The 23,678-nt window shown below is 41.5% G+C and overlaps 1 protein-coding gene across 5 annotated transcripts in view; it reads left to right on the forward strand.

The window, feature by feature from the left end:
* Positions 1 to 23,678, forward strand: part of FBXL17 (F-box and leucine rich repeat protein 17) — a 743,798-nt gene that overhangs the window by 46,833 nt on the left and 673,287 nt on the right. The window lies entirely within an intron of this gene.

Consider the following 23,678-nt stretch of genomic DNA (forward strand, 5'->3'; position numbering starts at 1 on the left):
CCGTAGTCTGAACCTAGCCTTATTATTCTTATCTGCAGCGATGAACATTGTATAAGAAAAACCCGTGCCCGTTCTCCTGTCAGCTTAAAGTGCCGGCGCAGGGGGCAGCTATTTTTCATAGCAAGCGCTCGCTCCTGGCCCCAGTGCGCATCGTAAAACAATGCTTTATAATATATGAAAAGTTATTGTATCTGACCGTGCCTATTTAAGGTAAGAGTGGGTCCAAGCATAGAAGAGGATCACACATTTCTATTATCTTTTTTTTAATAGGTTCCATTCCCATTTGTCTTACAAAGACTGATGCAAAATACTGACATACTGCCTTGTGAAAGTGACCTTGTAGGGGTTTATATGTAACTGTCAGTTTGATTTATCCAGTAGATACCATTTTTACATATTGTTAGGTCTTTGGCCCTTCCACTTGGTAGTAAAGCACCAGAGGGAGAACTGATGTTACAACAAATCGCATTTGAGATTATTTAAGGGTTCCTACTTAAAGGGGTATTCCAGGAAACAACTTTTTTTTTTATATATCAACTGGCTCCAGAAAGTTAAACAGATTTGTAAATTACTTCTATTAAAAAATCTTAATCCTTTCAGTACTTATCAACTTCTGAAGTTAAGGTTGTTCTTTTCTGTCTAAGTGCTCTCTGATGACATGTGTCTCAGGAACCGCCCAGTTTAGAAGCAAATCCCCATAGCAAACCTCTTCTAAACTGGGCGGTTCCTGAGACACGTGTCATCAGAGAGCACTTAGACAGAAAAGAACAACCTTAACTTAAAGGGGTACTCCACCCCTGGCATCTTATCCCCTATCCAAAGGATAGGGGATAAGATGTTAGATCGCCGCGGTCCCGCTGCTGGGAACCCCGGGGATCGCCGCTGCGGCACCCCACCATCATTACTGCACAGAGCGAGTTCTCTCTGTGCGTAATGATGGGCGATACAGAGGCTGGAGCAGCGTGACGTCATGGCTCCGCCCCTCATGACATCACGGCCCGTCCCCTTAATGCAAGTCTATGGCAGGGGGCGTGAAGACCGCCACGCCCCCTCCCTTAGACTTGTATTGACGGGGGCGGGCAGTGACGTCACGAGGGGCGGAGCCGTGACGTAACTATGCTCCGGCCCCTGTATTGCCCGTCATTACGTGCAGAGCGATCTCGCTCTGCGCAGTAATGATAGCGGGGTGCTGCAGCAGCGATCCCCGGGGTCCCCAGCAGGGGGCCCCCGCGATCTGACATCTTATCCCCTATCCTTTGGATAGGGGATAAGATGTCTAGGGGCGGAATACCCCTTTAAGAAGCTCATAAGTACTGAAAGGATTAAGATTTTTTTAATAGAAGTAATTTACAAATCTGTTTAACTTTCTGGAGCCAGTTGATATATATAAAAAAAAAAAGTTGCCAGGCTCGGCTGTAATAGCAAAGGGGATGAGGCATTTTGGAAGGAAATAGGAAGGAGGTACTGGGTTTAATCAAACACATTGGGGTGATTTACCAAATCCTGTGCAGAGGAAAGTTGTCCAATTGCCTATAGTAACAAATCAGATAACTTATGTAATTTTTCAAAAAGGCCTCTGAAAAATTTAAGTAATTGGATGCTATGGCAACTGGTCAACTTTTTCTCTGCACAGGTTTGATAAATATCCCCCCATAGAATTTCTTCCTGGGTTTAACATAAATACACATTTACGTGTTTACGCTTCCATGTGCCATTAACCGTAGTATGACGCTGGCTCCCGACTCGAGCCCGCGTCATACCGGCCGGCCCCCTGTTGACTCTTGTGAGGCCGGCTTAATAGTCACCGTGGCCGGCTATTAACCCCTTTAGATCGGCACTGTCAAAGTTGACAGCCACATCTAAAGGAAGCTGTGAACACTCCCTGGTGATCCAGTGGGGTAGATCGCCCCCTGAGCAGCGCGATCGCAGGAGGGCGATCCACTGTGGAGGCTGCCGGAGGGCAGGACCAGGCTTTATCAACGGAGTACAGATCACACAGATCAATGTGGTTCTATGAACCACATTCATCTGTATGAGGAATCTAATGATTCCTCCTTAAAGTCCCCTAAGGGGACTAATAGTGTTAAAAAATATATATATAAATAAATGTAAAAAAACAAAAACAAAATACACATTATTAAGAGTTCAAATCACCCCCCTTTTCCCAAATTCCATATAAAAATATAAACATATGTGGTATCGCCGCGTGCGTAAATGTCCGAACTATAAAAAATATGATGTTAATAGCTTCTGCGGCGATCCGATCATCCAGCACAGTGGAGATCCCCTCACCTGGCTCCGGACGTCTTCCGGGGTCTTCTGCTTTGGTCTGAGATCGAGCAGACCAAAGCAGAAGATCACCGATAATACTGATCAGTGCTATGTCCTATAGATCCACTATAGAGGTAGCCGGAGGGCTTACCTCTGTTTACCTGCTGTCCCTGGCTCTGTCTTTGATAGAGCCTGGCTGGACTAGGCTCAATCAATGGATCGCAGAGCACACAGATTAATGGAGTAGAACTCTATTGATCTGTATGAGAAATCTAATGATTCCTCCTATAAGTCCCCTAAGGGGCTAATAGTGTTAATTTTTTATTTTTTTTATTTCAGAAAAGTATAAAAGACACACATCAACCCTTTCCATATTAAAAGTTCAAATCACCCCCTTTTCCTATATAAAAACATGCAAACATAATAAAAATAAACCTATTTGGTGTCGCTGCGTGCATAATTTTATGGACTAGTAAAATATAACATTATGTATCCCTTACGGTAAATGACGTAAATGTAAAAAAAAATACCAATCCACAAAATTGCAATTTTTATAATATCCCAGAAAAAAAGTTTAAAAGCAATTAAGTCAGATTAATACCAAAATAGTACCGATACAAAAAAAAGATTATAGCCCTCACACAGCCTCATATGCGGGAAAAAAAAAAGTAAAAAAAGGTACAGGGGTAAAACATGACAGAAACTTTACAAATCTGGTATTGCTATAATCAGGCCAGCCTAAAGTATCAAAATACCATGTTAGCTCAACCACAAGGTAAATGGCATAGAAAAGAAAACCACCAAATTTGCTAAATTATCTTTTACTATTTTAATTTTACTTCACCAATATTAATTTTTTTTTGTTTTTGTTTCGGAGCATATGTTATGGAAAAATTAAAAGGTATCATTATAGTAGTTAGTTATGGCTATTATAGGGCGGAAAAAACTAGAGTGTAGAAGGGAAAATTGGCCCGGACAAGTGGATCGTCATGAGGGACAAGTAGATTTTGTTCCACTTTAGTCCAGTGGACAAGTAGTTTTTAATTTCCACACCCCTGCTCGGTATAAAGCCAAAATAGGGGAATTCGTCCCCTCTATATAGTTCTATGGGAGAGCTGACGATTGCCGAACGGCTCTCCTATAGAGCTATAGGACGCGCTGCTGTATAGGCAAGTCGGGACTCTAAACAGGAGATTGTAGGGGGGCCCAGCACTCGGACACCCCGCAATCTAAAATACGTTTTTTTGACATGATAGTTGTGATAATTCCTTGTCAATTTCTCAGTGTGAACATGCCCTTAGGCCTATGGCTCTGCAGCTTTCCCAAACCAAAATTACAACTCCCAGCATGTTGCACAATAACCTATTCTTTAATACTATATAATGCAACATGCTGAAAGTTGTGGTGTATATGTAGGCACGTAGAAGGATAAAAAAAAAATCTATATAATTTTTTTCTTTCCTGTATATAGTGACACCTTTTGTATATATGAAAACCAACAGTATATCTTTCAAAATGCACAAGACAGGCAGTATATAAACAGTGTATAGTGACACCCATAGGTATATGTAAGCAGCAGCATGCAGTCCTCTTTCCTCTGCACCCAGTACACACCCTGCACATAATGAAGAAAAGGAAGGATACCATGTACAATACACTTCCAGCAGCCACCGCCGCTCGATCACCCACATAAATTACCAACACCTGGTAATTTCGGAGCTGCTGTGACCACCTGTCTATGTGCTCTGCAGCCTTACTACTCCTCTCATAAGGTTATCTATATAGCCTTATCTGGATTATACGGGCGCGGTCAGGAGTTTGGACATTGCTCCCCCTCACGCCCCGTCCCATAGACTTGCATTGAGGGGGCGGGGTGTGACATCATGAGGGGTGGGGCTATGACGTCAGAAGCTCCGGACGATATTGTTCTAAATGCTGAGCAGCGGAGTAGCCCTTTAAGGCAGAGTAGAAGGAGACTTGCCCTGCCTGAAAGATAATTGTCCCAATAGATACGTAAAGACAGAGAGTAAGAGGAACCCTTTTAATGTCTTGATAAACATGTATACCAAGCAGGGAATGAGAAGCTGTTGGTTTGAAGAGGGATCTCTACAGCCACATGGTCTTGGGGTCAAGCAGGCTTTGTCTCTGTAGTTTGGGATGGACAGAAGTGGAAGTGTAGTGTTATCTAGCAGTCCATTGTGTAACGTGACATGTCAGATTAAAGGGGTACTCCGGCCATAAGACATCTTATCCCCTATCCAAAGGATAGGGGATAAGATGTCTGACCGGGGGGGTCCAACGTGCAGCTCAAAGAGGTGGGTGCCGAATGCAAGATTGCAGGGGTCCCCAGCAGCGGGACTCCCACGGTCAAACATCTTATCCTTTGGATAGGGGATAAGATGTCTTAGGGCCGGATTACCTCTTTAAAAAGTGATATTTCCACAGCAGGTTTGCACAGGAATAACCCCATTGTCCGTAGTTGGGGTAATACTTTGTATTTCCACCTGAAATGATCCACATGCCACAATATTTTTTTTTGCATGAGAACATGGTTGTGGTATCCTCATTCATGTGTATGGAATATGTATTTAAGGTTTTCATTTTATAATGGAGACATAGCTCTGATTTGTACATGTTTATTTTGTGTTTATAAAGAAGTGCTCATTTACATATATCTACGTCCATCATTTCGCCATTTCCTCCTGACAAAACAGTATGGCTGCAGACCACTCTTTGTTCAGTAATAATACTGTTTCTTTCATACTGTTTTTTTCATGAAGTAATGATATACCTGAATGCCAATTCCAGTAATGTGTTCTTTACTCCCGAGTTATTAATGGAGTTAATGGTTTAATTTGTTATATGAATTATTATTGGAACTCATGCACTCTGATTCATTATCTGCTGCGCAAAACACATTCAGTTTCTAATATTTTTCTGTAATAAATGTTGACTTATTACTCTTTAATCACTAGCTTGCTCTTCAATGCCCCATTGTTTCCCTTGGGTACACTTGTTTTTTTCTTATTTTGAGCCACCGGAAAGTATTTATAGGATCATAGATCCCTGAACTTTAGAGCTGCAGTATGTATTGTCTGATTATAGTCTAAAATAAAATGATGCGCTACATAAACTGCTCATTGTGAATTTGATGGGTTGGGTGTTATGTCTTAGTGCTTGCTGAATTTGATGTGCTTGCTGCCAAAATTACTCCAATGAGATTAACACAATTTTTCTGTTGCCAAATTTTGTGCCTAAATATCATCTGTGTAAATGTGCCCATCAAGGGTACATTCACACGTAAATAATCTGCTGTGGGTTTACCTGCAGCTAAAATGTAACTTTCCAGTTTACCATTTCAGAATTCCACAAGCAGAAAAACTGCATGCTGATTGTGTCTACCAATTGAATTCAATGATGGAAAAATAATCTGCTTGCGTGTATCTCCGGCTCTTCTATAGAGGGGCGTGTCGGCCACAGCTCCTATCATGGGGGAGTCAAGGTATCAGGCAGGTGATCTCTGGGGGTCCCAGCAGTTAGATTCCCCCCCCCCCCCCCCCCACAAGAGACAAGTGATCAGTCACTTATCCCCTGTCCTTTGGATAGGGGCTACATTTTACTAAGCTGGAGTACTCCTTTAATATTGGGTTGAATTAAGGCAGCCTATAGCTAGAGGAGCTGGGCTCAAGATGCACCAGATAAGATGTACTTTTTTCTTTCCTTTATGCCACCTATATTTTGATATACCTTAGCTGTAAGCAATTAGAGGATAAGTGTGGACAAGAAACAACCCTGATAAAGCTGCGCTATTATGACCACTTGATAGCAAAAACTTTAACAAGCTGCCTGGGTAGCCACAATATAGCAAATATATCCTGCTTGGGGAAAAAAAGTGTGTTTTGAGATATGTATATGTATGTGTGTATATATATAATTTTTTTTTTTGCTTCAAATCTGGTCATCTCACACCACTTATCTCGAGGTATTTTCAGCTAAGAAAGGTACCAGTCTGTCATTGATGTGTTGATTTAAGTTTCTCTTCAGAGAAAAGACCTGCATCAATAACCCAAAACCAAATACATGGATGTCCTTCAGACAGTTGTTGTATGGATATATTTATATCTTACTTAGTTTGATTAGGCTAGGTTCACACGGCCGTAGTCCCCCTTCTAGACTTTCTCCGTTATTGCCGCCTAAACCGACCATTCTATGAACAGATGCAAACTGATGTAAAGGGATGCTATTTAGTGGCATCCGTTTGCATCAGTTTTTAATCAGTTAGTATCAGCAGTCTACAGACTCCTGCAGCCGGGACTATTACTACTCCCATCATGGAACAGACTCCTTTTCCTGATGGTAGTAATAGTTCCCTGGCTGCGGGAGTCTGCAGGCAGCTGTGAGGCTAGATTAGTGCTTCTACTACTGCCCCCCATCATTGAACAAAGTCTGTTACATGTTGGGGGTAGTAGTTCAGGGGCTGAGGGATTGATTGCACCAGATCTCACTTCTGAGACCCGTTGCGATCAGAAGTTATTAACCAGGGGAGCGGGCGGCATACGCCCCTCCCCTGTGATGCATTGAGTGTATTTTTATTTACATTTTTAAATTCCCCGCTGGGAGCCCTGGATGGCTGGCATTGAGGGGCCATTCAGGGCTCCCGGCGGGGTTTTTGAAGTCATTAATGAGAATTATAATGGAGAACTAAACTGGCGGCCGGGGAAGGAAAGCATTGCGCTGCATTCCCCGGTTGCCCTGACATGTTGTGGGGCCATATATATATTAGGGATGTCCTGATACTAGTATCGGTATCGGAGCCGATACTAGCCATTTCCCTGGTATCGGGGACTCGTTCAATGTCCCCGATACCAAATCCGATACCTGCTGCCGCTCCGCTGCTCCATTCTCCCATCTGCATCATGGCTTTCCATGGAGGAGCATGTGACACACGTCACTCCACCTCCTCCACTGCGCCCAGCGTAATGCTAGGGAGGAAGCAGAGTGACCTGTATGTCACATGCTCCTCCATAGAAGGCCATTATGCGGATGGGAGAACGCGGCAGCAGCACCCATCAAAGGACAGCCACGGGTGAGCTGTTTACCAGGGTGGGGGCTGCGGTCTACAGGGGGCCTGCTGTTTACAAGGAGTGCTGCGGTCTAAAGGGGGGCTTGCTGTCTACAAGGGGGGCTGTGATCTACAGGGGGGCTGCTACTAATGTCTACAGGGGGTGCCTGCTGTCTACAAGGGGCGGCTGCGTTCTACAGGGAGGGGGGGGCTGCTACTAAGCTCTACAGGGAGCTGCTCCTACTGTCTGCAAAGGGATACTACCTAATATTAAAGGCAATCTTACAGCAGAGTCACCTGCACTAACTTGAATTTATAGGTAGATAGTGCAGGTGGCCCGGATTCTACCGCTGCTCACCATGTGGTCATCAGTCTCGCCCATAATGCTAATTTTTTGTTCTGTCCAATGGAGAAGAGAGAAATCTTGGCTCATACTACAGCAGCCGCCTCCATTGCGCTCAACAAGGAACCTACATATCAGCACGGTAAGCAGCGCCAGAGACCGGGTCACCCTGGTTTCGGATTCCCTTTAAAATAAAAGTACTCGTACTTGGTATCGGCGAGTACTAGAATTAAATTATCTGTACTCGTACTCTGTCTTACAAAAATGGTATCGGGACATCCCTAATATATATAGAAGCACCGCAGGGGGGCAAAATATATAGTTAGTGCAGGGGGGGGGGCAATATACATAGCTAGCGCAGCGGGAGGCCAGACATATGATGCTATATGCATATGATGCGCTAGCTATTTCTAATTGCCCCCCCCCCCGTTGCGCTTACATATGTTCCCCTCAGCGCATACATATGTCTCTCGTAGTGCTCTCTGTAAAGTATGCTATCAGCAGCGCATCATGCTTCTGGCTGGGAAAGGTATATCTGTCCCCTACAGTGCTTCTATACACATGTCCCTCGCAGTGCTATCAGCAGCGCATCTGCAGGCCGTGAAGCAGGCGGCATTGCTCTGCCTTCCTCGGCCAGCAGCATGATGCACTGCTCATAACATACTTTTCACAGATAGCGCTGTGAGGGACATATGTAAGAGCAGCGGGGGGCAAGATCTATTGGTAGCGCAGCAGGGGGCAACATACATAGCTAACACAGCGGGGGGCTAGATATAAAGCTAGTGCAGTGGGGGCCCAGACTTAGCGCTATATGTCTTCCCCCCCCCCCCCCCTCCCGCTGTGCTAGCTATACATCTTTCCCCCGCTGTGCTAGCTATGTATATTATCCTCCGCTGCGCTACCTATACAGCTTGCCTCCCCGCTAGCTATGTATATTCACCCCTCCCCCTGCATCGCTTCTATACATATGGTCCTGCAGTGTGTCAGGGCAGCCAGGGAACGCAGGGCAATGCTTCCCCAGCCGCCAGTGTAGTTCACCATTACAATCCTCACTATTGATTTTAAAAACCCTGCCAGGAGCCCTGAATGGCCACTTGGTGTTGGCCATTCAGGGCTCCGGGCGGGGTATTTGAAAATGAAAGTAAAACACACTGTACATCCAAGGGAGCTGAGCATGCCACCTGCTCCCCTGGTTAAGAACTTCTGATCACATTGGGTGTCAGAAGTGATACCCGGTGTGATAAATCCCTCAGCCTCTGTACTACTACCCCCAACATGGAACTGACACTGTCCTATGATGGGGGTAATAGTACAAGCACTAATGTAGCCTCCCCAGACTCCGGCAGCATGGAAACTACTACTGGGAGTAGTAGTAAAAACCGTGTGCAAACGGATGACATTAAAGGCTCACCTGTTTGTCATAAAATTCAATGTAAATTTTTTAATATCCGTATCTATTCCGTAATTTTTGACTGTTTTTCCCGGTCAAAAAAAATGGAACAGGAAGCAAACGGGTGATAAAGGATTGTAAAAAAAAAAAAAAAGTCCCATTGACATCAATGGAATTATTTTACAGCCGTTTACAACCCGTTTGAAAAATTATCAAACGGATTGCAGAACGGGCATTTATTGATGGGGGCAGACGGCCGTGTGAATGAGCCCTTATATGTGTAATTTGAGGGTTAGAAGCAGCAGGTCTTGACAGCAGATGTTGCTGGAGACATTCCACTGTTCTACATCTGCCTTTCATATGCTCCCTGAGATCTGCACCACTGTCCTGTAAATAATGATCAGTAGCTATTACTAGAACAATTTTCGGCATGCCAATGGCTGTAATGATTTATATTTCTCTGAAGAAGTGACCCCTTCACAGACAGGCCATGCATTACAGATGGCCTGGCACCAGCTATGGTAATTACTGTACTTTTAGAGTTTTAAGAATGCGGTTAGTTCTGACATTTTTTTTCTTTGTAATCAGCTTATGGTAATGATTTTTTTTTCTTTCAATGTAACAATTGCCTTCTTATAAAAGAAGACCTGAAAAGTGAATGGATTGCACAGTGTAAATCCAAGGCAAGCTTTCTCTCCCAAGCCTTTAAACGGGCTACCTTGCCAGTAGGGGTATTGAATGTGTGAAGGAAAGCTTTGCTAAGCCTTTTTAGAAGATACATTTAGTGCATTCTTTCCAGATTAGCATGAGGCAACATACAAAAGATAGGCATGAGGTGTCATTTTGTTTTCAGTAGGTGCAGGTCAATGTTTTCTTAGGAATAATGGAAGGAAAATCTAATTTTTCTCTTCTTTTGAATGATAAAATGTATGTATTTTAGTTCTTTGTACACAATTTGATGTTTTTTTTTTTTTTTTTTTTTTTTTTTTTTATTCTCTCTGTGCCGAAGCTTTTTCTTATTATTGACTAATCTTCAGCTGTGGTATCATGTTTTTTTTAATTTTTTTATTCAAACCTTATATTATGAGTTTTGCATTTCATTTACAATTTTGTTTATAAAATGTAAAGGAGCATTATTGCCCCCATCAGAAGAATAAAAAAATTACTTTAGAGGGATTACTGTTATCCCGATTGTCCTCAAATCTGTTAGTTTAGCATTTGGAAACCAAAGGCTCAATATTCTTTTCCTATTGGGTGGTTTGGTGATGTCACAAAGATCAAGCAATTTTTGGAGCCCTGCTGAGAGCCTAGGGTTACCAGAGGGCACGGGCTGCTTCTTCAGTGGTGTGACATCCCCAATACGGCAGATTTTGCACTGAAATATAAGGGATTTTTGTTGTAAGTTGTGCTTTACATTCTATTGTTCTAAGTAAATATTCTAGTGATTGTATTTCCTGGTAATAATTCAGTAATAATGACGATTATGTTCTATGCTTGTTGTACAGAGATAATATTTGACAAGTGTACATGGTTTAGGTGCCTACACTTTGAGCTCAATTCCCTATTGTGTTATGAATATTCGCTATTTAGCATGCATCCTTGATATTATGAGCTGAATAAAGATATCTTCTCGTCATCATTGTATTTATCATTGAATACCCTTTTGTGTTTTCCTCTTTTTAGGAAGGTTAAGATGTTTTATTTTCCAAAATTCAATGAATTGATTATATTCAAGTCAGAAAATAGCTACAATGAAGTATGGTTTTTGAAGCTTGGCCTTAACTCTCCTTATTTAAAAGGGTCAATCTACTAGTAAATCACAAGGCCATTTGTACACTTTCCATTGTTAACGTTTGATTGTCATGGAAACATAGAGCAGAAGTCCTTCCAATTGTTTTGGAGAGGAAGCTTTGTAGGAAAGATTTCTTAAAGATATCTCTGCAGTTTCCTGTGGGGGATAAATTAACTTTTATTTTGTATTATTTTTTATGCATACCTATGTTTTTTTGCATAGTGCTATGATATTTAAGGTTGTATTTTGGTCTCCTTTTATTGATAAGGACAGTTGTCTTTGTGGAGTCATCCTTTAGTACCTAATCCCCCTTACCCTCCCAACATAAAGGTGTTTTATAGGTTAAGAACAATCGCATATCTACAGTTATCCAGGTTTGTTCTCTAAAAAGTGTTCTACGTGTGTTAAAATGATTTAGTTTAAAACTATATACATAACTATTTATTTACCTTTTTTTATTATTTTGTAGTAAAGCTTGTGGCAGCCATAACAACCTTGAGTCTGTTTGGCTAATTCTCAGATCCTACCCATTTTTAGGGTAGGATCCTTTTTGTTTCACTAAATGCTGATCTTCATTTGTTTACATAATTTACTTTCGCCTTTTTTGTTTTCCTTTATTGTCAAGCTTTGTGTGTTGATCATTATAGATCTATAAAGAATAAAAAAAATCTACTACTTAAGCAAATATTCCTTATGTTTTAACAAAAAAATAATCTTTCTTTTTGTAAACATTTCAGAACCTACTGTAAAAATGTTTCCCCATAAGAATTTTGGGGGAGGTATATCAAGCTTTTTAGTTGTGTTTTTGATCTGTCGCATAAATTGTCGCAAATGATAGTTTTGCTCAAACTTTGTGCGACTTTTTGTAAAGTAATTTTTTACTAAAATTGTATTACGTTTGTTGCAATGCCCACAGCATTTTTTTTTGCACAATTGCACAATTTGCAGTTGCACATTTTTTTCCCTCCAGAATTGTGTACTTAGTAACATATTTGTCACATGCCCTGCATCATTTAATACATTTGGTGCATCCACACATTAGCGCCACGCAAAATAAAGGGGTACAAAAATAGTTCACCTACGCCAACCACAATAAATACCCCTTTTTGTCTTTGCAGTGGCTTGCAGTGGGCATATTGTTTCAGGAAGTGATTATTCTACACTAAACTTTTAATAATAAAAATCCCTTTTTTTTCTTGTATTTTGGTTGAGACTGTAGACTCCGGTTTTATGTTTGGCTCAAATCAAGAGAATTGCTCTGAAAAAAAGTATTGTTAAAGCGTAGACAAGAAAGTAAATGTTTAATTGTCTAACCTATGATTTTCTAACCTATTGTTTTTGAGATTGCTTTTTAAAATATTATTAAAGGCATTTTTTTTGCATCAATATAAGTTATGGCATGTTGCTAGGAATTGACATGATTGACTAATCTGTAATTCCTAACATTCCACAGGAGTGTGAAAATTTAATAAAAAATTACTTGTCCATGGGACTAAAACGGAGCAAAATCTACTTGTCCCTCATGACGACACTCATTTTTTTTCCCTCCCCGCCCTATAATAGCCATAACTACCTACGATAATGATACCTTTTCATTTTTCAATAACGTATTCTCTGAAAAAATAAATAAATAAATAAAAAAATATATAAAAAAAAAATATATATATATTATATATAATGGTGAAGGGAAATTGAAATAGTAAAAGATAATTTAGCAAATTTGGTGGTTTTCTTTTCTACACCATTTACCTTGTGGTTGAGCGAACATGTTGTTTTGATACTTTAGGTCGCCTTATTACAGCGATACCAGATCTGTATAGTTTCTGTATTGTATTAATAATTTTTTAAAAATTCTGATTTTTTCCGAATTTAATAGCCATTTTTTTTACCCCTGTAGCTTTAACCCCTTAAGGACCACGGATTTTTCCGTTTTTGCACTTTCCTTTTTTCCTCCTCACCTTTAAAAAATCATAACCCTTTCAATTTTGCACCTAAATATCCATATGATGGCTTATTTTTTGCAGTGACATCAGTCATTTTACCCAAAAATCTATGACAAAACGGAAAAAAAAATCATTGTGCGACGAAATTGAAGAAAAAACACAATTTTGTAAATTTTTGGGGCTTCCGTTTCTACGCAGTACATTTTTCATTAATAATGACACCTTATCTTTATTCTGTAGGTCCATACGATAAAAATGATACCCTACTTATATAGGTTTGATTTTGTCATAACTACATGCAGAAAAATATATTAGTGTAAAATTGCCATCTTCTGACCCCTATAAGTTTTTTCTATTTTACTGCGAATGGGGCGGTATGAGGGCTCATTTTTTGCGCAGTGATCTGAAGTTTTTAGCGGTACCATGTTTGTATTTATCTGACTTTTTGATCGCTTTTTATTCATTTTTTCATGATATAAAAAGTGACCAAAAATACGCTATTTTGGACTTAGGAATTTTTTTGTGCGTACGCCATTGACCGTACGGTTTAATTAATGATATATTTTTATAGTTTGGACATTTACGCACACGGTGATACCACATATGTTTATATTTATTTTTATTTAAATATTTTTTTTCTGGGAAAAGGAGGGCGATTCAAACTTTTATTAGAGAAAGGGTTAAATGACATTTATAATTTTTTTAAATTTTTTTCCCCATAAGGGGCTATAACATTTCACACACTGATCTTATACACTGTTCACTGCAAAGCCATAGCTTTGCATTGATCAGTGTTATCGGCGGTCGATTTCTCAAGCCTGCATCTCAGGCTTGGAGCAATCAATCGCCGAAGGAAGGTAAGAAGACATTTTCACTGCAGTGGTCCCGATCAGCCCCACTGAGCAGCCGGGCAGCTTTCATTTTCGTTTTAGACGCGGCATTCAACTTTGAATGCCGCATCTAAAGGGTTAATAGTGTGCGGCACACACTGCCGCTATTCGCCCCGGGTCTCGGCTTCAGATACATGCCGGGACTGACCCGATATGACGCGGGGTCACCACGTGACCCCGTGTTATATCGCGGGAGCCGTCAAAGGACATAAATATATGTTCTTGGTCGTTTAGGGGTTAAAACATTTTTTTTTCCGCATACCAGGCTGCATGAGGGCAATTTTTTTGTGGCATAATCATTTTTTTATTTATTTATTTTTTTGTATTGGTACCATTTTGGTATTGATCTGACAATTTAATCTCTTTTTAACTTTTTTTTTCTGGGATAAATTGCAATTCTGTGTTTTTTCTTTTTTTTTGAGTTCGTACAATTACGCACACAGCGATACTAAATGTTTATTTTTATTATGTTTACATGTTTTTATATAGGAAAAGGGGGTGATTTGAACTTTTAACATGAAATGGGTTAATGTGTGCCTTTTAAACTTTAATAAAACTATATATATATATATATATATATATATATATATATATATGTATATGTATATATATTTTTTTTTTATTATTATTTTTATTTTTTTTACACTTTATTAGACTTTTAGGAGGAATCATTAGATTCCTCATAAAGATGAATACAGTTCTGTTGAACTCTATTGATCTGTGTGCTCTGCGATCCATTGATAGAGCCTAGTCCAGCCAGGCTCTATCAATGACAGAGCCACGGACACCAGGGAAGCAGAGGCAAGCCCTCCAGATATCTCTATAGTGGATCTCCCAATCACCGACAAACCCCCCCCCCCCCCTTTTCTGTTTAAGTCCTCTCTGATGACACCGGTATCGGGAAACGCCCAGTTTAGAAGCAAATCCCCATAGCAAACCTCTTCTAAACTGGGCGTTTCCCGAGACAGGTGTCATCAGAGAGGATTTAGACAGGAAAGAACAACCTTAACTTCAGAAGCTCATAAGTACTGAAAGGATTAAGATTTTTTGAATAGAAGTAATTTACAAATCTATTTATAGCATTCATTAGATTGCAGATATTGAACAGTGCCATGCATATGCATAGCACTGATCAGTATTATCGGCAATCTTCTTCTCTGGTCTGCTCTATGTCAGACCACAGGAGAAGACCCTGGGATGACGGCCGTAGCAGGTAAGGGGACCTCCGGCCGCCATGTGTAATGATCGGATGCCCGCGGCTGCACCACGGCAATCCAATAATCCATTCAATAGACCATGTTGCTGCAGATGCCGTGATCTGTATTTATCATGACATCTGAGGGGTTAATGGGGGACACCAGCGTGATTGCTGATGTCCGACATTACTACCGGGTCCCTGGCTGCTGATAGCAGTTGTGACTTACCGGTTCGGTGCTCGCGTCATGTATAGGACATAAATGTACTGGTTCGTTAAAGGGGTACTCCGCTGCTCAGTGCTTGGAACAAACTGTTCCGAACGCGGGAGCCAGCACTGGGAGCTTGTTACGTCATAGCCCTGCCCCCTCATGACATCACGACCCGCCCCTTAATGCAAGTTCCATAGACTTGCATTGAGAGGGCGGGGCTCTGACGTCACGAGCTGCTAGCCCCAGCTTTCGGAACAGTTTGTTCCAAAAGCTGAGCAGCGGAGTACCTGTTTAATTACCAGGGCATCAGGACGTACATATACATCCCATGTCATTAGTGTGTTAAGTGATGTGCAGTGTTTTTGTGCCAAACATACCTTTTTGAATTCTAGCCAAAAAGTTCAACCTTTTGGTTTCATCAGACTATATGCTTTCAGGGTACTCAATGCAGCTTTCCTGCAGAGAAGGCCTCTTTCCAGATCAGTTTTCTTGGGGATCGGTCCTTTTCAGTTAAAAAATAAAAATAAAATCGGCCACTATTTATTTTTATTTTTTTCCTCTGCTCAAATCCTGTTGTTCTGATAGACTATCTGACGGAGTTCTGTGTGCTAGAGCACAATAGCAATGTGAACAAGCCCTTAACTGTTCCATGGTATATCATATGCTTTAGGAAAAAAATTTGTACTCTTCTCCATACTAATATCTTGCAACAATTTAAATCCCTCTGGTGCTTTGATCACAGCCACTACCTTAGTTATAAATGTCCCGCCTTGGCCAGTGATTGGAAGCGCTGCAGTGTGACGTAGTCTCAATCACTGCATTCATGTCACCATCAATTTTCCCAAGATTCTCTATGCCTTTTAAAGCTCACACTCTCCACACCACCCATCATCCGTGCTTCACAGTGAGCTTGGCATTCTTTTCGATATGTTTTTCGCTTTGTTGACTCCTTTCCAGACATATGGTTTTGACCATAAACCTCTATTATGGTATTGTCGCTCCAAATTACAGTGTGACAGAGGCGTAACAAGGTGTTGTCAGGCATATTATAATTGGACTTTTTGGGGGCATTGGTTTACTGATTGCTTCTTTCTGTCAACTTAAACATGCAGCTTGTTTTGTTGGATTATCATTGTACTGTGCTCCTTGAAACAACCACACAATGTTTTTCCAAAGCAGCCTGTATTTCTCCTGTTACATGTGAGGTTTTCTTCGTATCTTGAACAATTCTTTAGGCAGTTGTGGCTGAAGTTTTTCTTGGTTTGCCTGACCTTGGCTTTATATCGAGATCTCAAATTATCTACTTCTTAATAAGTGATTGCACATAACTGATTTGCATGGTCAAAGCTTTGGATGTCTTTTATACCCTTTTCCGTCTTTATGCGGTTTCATTACCTTTCTATGCATGTCTTTTCTCCCCATGGCTCAGTATCTCACCTGCTCAGTGCATCCACAACAAACTCAGTGGGTGGAATTTATCTTTGTGTGAGTAAATAGTTATTTTTCCTACTGTTTGGCTGTGCGTACATCGTGCATGTTTACCCCAAATTTATCACAATGGTGGACTTTCTGCATAAATAGCTAGAAAATAGGATTATGTGATCAGTAAGGGCTACATAAGAACCCTGTCAAAAACCCCACAGACAACAAGTAAGATCAAAAACAAAAATTATAGGGTTTCGCTAAAACTAGAAAATTTTTATAATTCCTTTTAAAAGCCACCAGATAAAGGATAGTGGCTTTTGACTGCCCTAGTAGCAATGGGCGCAAATTATCCTCTCAGAGCTATTATTAAAGTCACATATGTTGAATTATTCCCAACGCGATTCTGTTCGCATGCTATATTCTTTTGTGCATGGGGACATCCTCAAGGGAACCTTGAAGGACAACTGTAGTGCCTTTAAGACTTTTATACATTCCTGTGCCCGGGCCTCAAAAATAAACAAAATAAACTTTAACATACCTTCTTTCGGTCCCTCGTTGGTCTGGCACAGGCCTCCGGTCCAGCGGTGCTAACCTTGCTCAACTTCCTTGGGATGGGGATGCCGCAGAGCCGTCAGTGATGTGCCACCCTGGCCGGGGATAGGCTTCTTACATGACAGTGGGCTCAGCCTTTCACTGGCCAGGGTGGGACATCGCTGCGGCCGATGATACGCCCACGGCTCCGTCCCCGTCCCCAGGAAGTTGAATGAGGTTAGCACCGCTGGACCGTGAGGCCTGTGCCAGACCAACGGGGGCACATAGGAAGGTATGTTAAAGTTTATTTTGTTTATTTTTGAGGCCCGGGCACAGGAATATATAAAAGTTTTGCACTACTGTAGTCCTGAATACATATAGCTCAAGAACTAATAGAAAAACATATGCATCTAATTCAAATATGCATTCAGAATACAGTATAAGCCTATTGGCTATCAGTAGCTGTCATCCACATAGACAATGTTGTATATAGATCAGATGTTCCTGCAATGAAAAGAGTGAATATACATAGTGACAGTGACCTTACCCCATCTAGCAGTAATCAGGTTCAGCATGATTGTAGTATACTCACAGTGGTAGCATATGATTACCCTATAGGGAGGGGATAAGGTCATGATTATAAGTTCACTACATATAGCCAATGTACTGAAGCCTCTAGTTAGAGTTAAATACTCACAGACATCAAGCACCGAGTAATCTAGAAGCGTGTCCTGCAGTGGCAGGGAGCCGGGGAAGTAGCCCCGCGTTGTGCAGAAGCTCGTGGTGAAGCCAGCGCCTGTCAGAGAAGCGCCGCACTTCAGCTTTTAGCAGCTTCTGGACCGCGCACCTCCCGGCATCAGAGGAGAGGGTGGACACTGCTGACCCAGGGCGTCATCAGACGCCACATTGCAGAGCGGTTAGCTGCCAGGAAATGGGCATATCAGTAAATTCCTAAATCTCCATCTTGGTTTCTGGCTGGCAAACGTATGGAAGTCATATAAAAAAATAAAATAAATAAAAAATACTCCAGAAACAAAATAGATAAATATTAGAGGACTCTATTGTCTGATAAGATCCATGTTGAGTTAATGTTAATGTAAACCCTTGGGCCACGAGGTGCAAAAAATATTCACAACTTATGAAGAAGTGTGAAATTTAAATATATACACATAAGAATTGCTGTTTAAGCCTAAATGTGGCCCTCATGGCCTAGTATGTTAAGATTTTGTGTCTCTTGTCCATGTTGATAGTATAAGTGTATAAGCCGCCTTTAATAGACAATGAGGTTCCCTCGATAGCTTAAATCATATGAGCCTATGCAATGGATGGTCACGAAGGGGGATAAAAGAAAATACCCCCCCCCCCCATTAGAAAAGGTGTGGGACTGATGGAGGAGGAAACCAGGAGAGCCCTAAGGGATAATTGTAGGGTTGAAGGGGGCCTAAGGAACCTATACTCTTCCCTAGACAAATCCTACGCTGATACCCTGTGCCTAAGCGGCATAGACACCCTTAGAAGGGTGGTACCGAGTACTGGATACCTCCTATGTAGCCCTATTACGCTGCGTATAGTGACGTGGTACTAGTCTGTGAGTCTGGGACCCCCCCCTGACTGCTTAACTCCACCTCAAGGTCACCTCCATCCCCCAATTAATGCCCAAGAATAGCAATAGTAGGCCCAGACTAATGGATGATTATATAAAGGGGGAAAAGTTTAACTGTTCATTCAACCCGTGGGGTGCCATGTCATGTAATTTAAAAATCCATCTTCATTCAGTTTGCAGAAGGATCCTATCATGGTCCCCACCTCGTGGAGAAGGTTTAACATGTTGAACCCCCACGAATCGCAGTCCCTTACTGCCCCCCCCCCCCATGATGTTCTCTCATATGGATCAAGATTGGTGTGTTCCTACTATTCCCGATATGGCACAGCTGTTCAAGAATTATTTTGCGTAGTTCTCTTGATGTCTTTCCCACATAATGTTTATCACAAGGGCAGGTGGCAACGTTGATCACGGATTTGGTGGTGCAATTAATAAAGCTTTTTATGCCATACACCTCATTCGTTCTTAAATCTCGTAGTTCTTAACTAGCGGGGTCCTATTAAGCTACATCTCTCTATTTACTGTTGTTGGAGAAAGGTGACTGTCAGGATGTTTGCCAAATTCCTTTCCCTACGATATGTAATATATGGTGTATCAGTAATGGCCTCCTATAGGTCTGGGTCCAATTTAAGTATATTCCAATGACTCTCAATTAAGTTGCGTATCTGGGGAGCCTCAATATCAAAGGTCCCTATTAACCTTACTGGCTGTTTAGTGTGTCCCTCACTTTCTCTGGGTTTCAGTACCAATAATCTCTCTCTCTCGGGGTCTCCAATGCCCTACTGTATGCTGGTTTCAGGATTCCACCAGCATATCCCTGCTCCCGGAATCTGCGTCTGAGGTCTGACGCTTTTTCTTTAAAACCTTGGATGTCCGAACAGTTTCTCCTCAGGTGGAGATTCTGTCCCCTAGGTATCCCACCTGAGGAGACTGTTCGTGGCGGTAGCTTTACGGTACACCGCGGTGTTAAGGATACCCCCTACCCCTTTCGAAATGAAGACATAAAAAAAGTCAGACCTTCCAATGACGTTTCACTGGTAAAAAATAACCCAATCTCATTGTTATTAAGAGCTCTTAGAAAGGTGTCAAGCTGAGCCTGTGTCCTGGTCCATAAGATGAAAATATCATCAATGTATCGGGACCAGGAGATGGCGAATTCAGAAAAATATTCCCTATCATCCTGGAAGGTGATGGTGGCCTCCAACCCAGGAGCAAATTAGCATATGAGGGCGCACCTGGGCTCCCCATTGCTGTGCCGCTTAGTTGGTGGTAATACCTTCTGTTGAATATAAATAAGTTGTGGGTTAATATAAAATGAGGAAGGTCTAGGACAAAAGAATTGTGTGTCTGCATGAAGGAACCCCTGGTTCAGAAGGTCCATTGTGTCGAGAGTATATGAGGGATGTGCTAGGACAAAATCTCTTAGAAACTTATCTAGATATATACCAAAATTTTGATTCAGGCTCCCAATGCCCGCCACAATAGGTTTCCCCTTCAGGGGTTAAAGCCCTTTATGGATTTTCAGGAGGGCATAGAACGTTGGAATAGTGGGGGCACTGGGAGCCAGAAAGGCGTATTCATGTTCATCAATAATCCGGTCAGATTTTGCATGATGAAAAATCGGTAGTAGAGTCCTCAAATATAATTGTGTGGGATCCCCACTCAAAATCTTGTATGTTTCAGTATCATTAAGCAATCTGTAACACATCTGGGTGTAGGTGTCAAGGTCCATCAGCACCACATTACTGTCTGAATTTTTTTATTATTAGATCTTGGTTCTGAGCAAGGGACCTCAGTGCAAACCTCTCTCGCTTGGTAAAATTAGAAGGTAAGGTATTCTGGGATCTCTCTATACTTTCTAGATCCCTGCAGGCTAAGTCTGCAAATACCTCAATACAGGAAATTTCATTCATAGGGGGACATTATTTATTTTGGCACTAAAGTCCGTAAATCGACCCTCACCCCTAGGTCTTTCATTTGCCTCTAAAAGAGAGGCCAAATCCCTAGTCGGTACCAAATCTTCTGGAGAGATGCCCAAGTTTGAGCCTCTCTTTTGTTTCTCAATTTGTGAAATTTGTGCCACCGTAAGTTATGGAGAAATAGGTTAAAGTCCTAAAAGGTTAAAGGGGTGGTAGGCACATATGAGAGACCCTTGCTCAGAACTCTTTCCTGTTCAGCTGTTAGGGGACAACAAGACAGATTCAACACCTGGCATGAGTCAACCTTCACTGGAATCGTGGTTGATCCTGTCTCGTGCGAAGTTGATATTGGTCCCTCGGTTCGGTCCCAAAAAAAGAGGAGGGTGGGACAGAGGAGGCAGAAGATGATGGTCCACATTGTGGGTATTCATTGGAACTTTGAGGTGTTCTCCCTATCTCCTATACGCAGATAGGGAGAGAGGCATCAAACTGGTTCAATGGGAAGAGGCCACTGGAACCAAGCCTGATGACTAGTTAAAAAATACAAGAATGCAGATACAGTCCATTGGCTGCAAGAGTCCTTCTTATACCTGTTTTACAAATGTCCACATGAGGCAGATACTCTGCACATTTTCTGCAGTGGATGTATGTGTGAGAAATCCTTAACATAGTAACAAAATGTGTAAGGCTTAAAAAAGACATAAGTTTCTCCAGTTCAGACATGGTGTTGTCCAGATTATAGTGTCTATAACCTGTAATGTTAATACTCTCCAAAAATGCATTCAGGCCACTACTGAACTCTTTTATTAAGTTCTACATGACAGGGAGTTCCATAGTCTCACCATAGTCTCTTCCATAGTCTCACTGCTCTTAAAATAAAGAACCCCCATCTGTGCTGGTGTAGAAACCTTTTTTCCCCCTGTAGACTACAGGATACCCCCTTGTTATAGGTACATTCCTGAATATGAATAGATTATGGGAGCGATCTTTATATTGCCCACTGACAAATTTATGCCTTTTAGCCATTTAAGAAATCTCATCCACATACTGTGCAAAAGAATCTGCATGGAATCCATACAAAAATAGACCTGTTGTTTAGGATTTATAGCCGTTGTATTCTAGTTTTATGTTGTGCTTCAATTTATTGATAATTTTTCTTGTTGGTTTTAATGGAGAATTAAAGGGAGGCAATACATTTGCATTGTTAGATTTTCTGCATGGAAATCCATTGTGGAAAATACTTGTTTTTTTCAATATCTGGAAACATAACCTTAGTAAGTTTATATACTGTATTTTTCGTCATATAAGACGCTCCGGCATATAAGACGCACTTAATTCTATACCAGTGATCTTAAACTTGCGGACCTTCAGATGTTGCAAAACTACAACTCCCAGAATGCCCGGACAGCCGTTGGCTGTCCGGGCATGCTGGGAGTTGTGGTTTTGCAACATCTAGAGGTCCGTAGGTTTAAGACCACTGGTATAGCAGGTAGTACTCACGTGTCCCCGCCGCACCGGACCAGTCACCGCTCTCCACCACTGCCCTGGATGTCACCCTCCATCGCTGTCGCCGCATCCCCGGGGTGTCCCCGTCGCTCCGGAAGGTCTCTGCTGCCGGGTATCCTTGCTCTCAGTCGCCGCCATGACGTCGCTACGCACGTCACTCCTATTGAATGACGGGACAACGTGATGACGACGAAGGAGAGCGCTGGCCATGCAGGGGATCCCGGCACAGAGCAGACACCGAGGAGGCAGGTAAGGTCCCTCCTGGTGTCCTGTAAGCTGTTCGGGACGCCGTGATTTCACCGCAGCGGTCCAAACAGCCGGGTTAGTGTTATTTTTGCTTCAGACATGGCAGTCAGCTTTGATCGCCGCGTCTGAAGGGTTAATACAGGGCATCACCGCTATCGGTGATGTCCTGTATTAGCCGCGAGTCCCGCCATAGGGACCGCCGCGATAGGTGTGTATTCGCCTTATAAGACCCACCAAATTTTCCCCCCCAGTTTTGGGGAAGAAAAAGTGCGTCTTATACGGCGAAAAACACGGTACTTGTTTTTCCTCTTTAAAAAAAAAAAAAAGGTATGCTTGAGGTGAGTCTGTCTGCATCCGAGCATTTACTAGAGGCATAACTTGGGCTATAAGTAGACATGTATGTGCATTTGCTTTGTGTCACTGTTTTGAATCTAATTCATGATTTATCATTTCCTTATACATATCCAAATAGTTTTTAACAAGTCTTGAGTTCTCATGAGGCTTCTCACGTGTGATATTTTCCTTTCGGAGGCCTATCTGGAGTCCATTTTCACCTCCTGAAGGTTCAGATGTCTGCCCACTAGTCACTCGAGTATCCCGCTGTGAAACATTTATTTCTGTGTGCATGAATTAACACAAGCTTGTGCATAATACTGCAGCTAGACACAAAGGGAAAAATAGAAGAAAAAAATACTGTAGAATAAGTCACCATTTAGACACCATTCAATATTGTGCTGCACTGGAAACATCTTTTTTTAAAAGGAATTTATGAATGTGAATAATTTTACTGATTCTAGCCAATGACCTTTTCACCTGCCAAGTGACAGTTCTGGGATTTGAAGATGTTTTTGATTTCTGCTACTAAATAAGATGTGTAAGTGTAATAATTGTATGCAAGTCATTATAATGGGCATCTTTGCCAATGAGGACCAATGTCTAGATGCAGGGCATTGTTCTCCATGCAGAGCTGTACTTTTACATTTGACTTTAATGTCTTCATTTTGGGTGTCCTTCTGTTTGGTGAAAAATACGGTGAAAAAGTATGTGAACCCTTTTTTGATTTCTGCAAAAATTGGTCATAAAATGTAATCTGAGTCACAACAATATACAATCACAGTCTGCTTAAACTAATAGCACACAAATAATTAAATGTTTTTATTGAACACACCATGTAAACATTCACAGTGCAGGTGGAAAACGTATGTGAACCCTTGGAATTAATAACTGGTTGAACCTCCTTTGTCACCAATTACTTCAACTAAACGTTTTCTGTAGTTGCAGTTCAGACATGCACAACGGTCAGGAGTAATTCTTGACCATTCCTCTTTACAGAAAAGTTTCAGTTCAGCAA

This window comes from Hyla sarda, chromosome 1 (genome assembly GCF_029499605.1).
Source record: "Hyla sarda isolate aHylSar1 chromosome 1, aHylSar1.hap1, whole genome shotgun sequence".
NCBI classification, from domain to species: Eukaryota; Metazoa; Chordata; class Amphibia; order Anura; family Hylidae; genus Hyla; species Hyla sarda.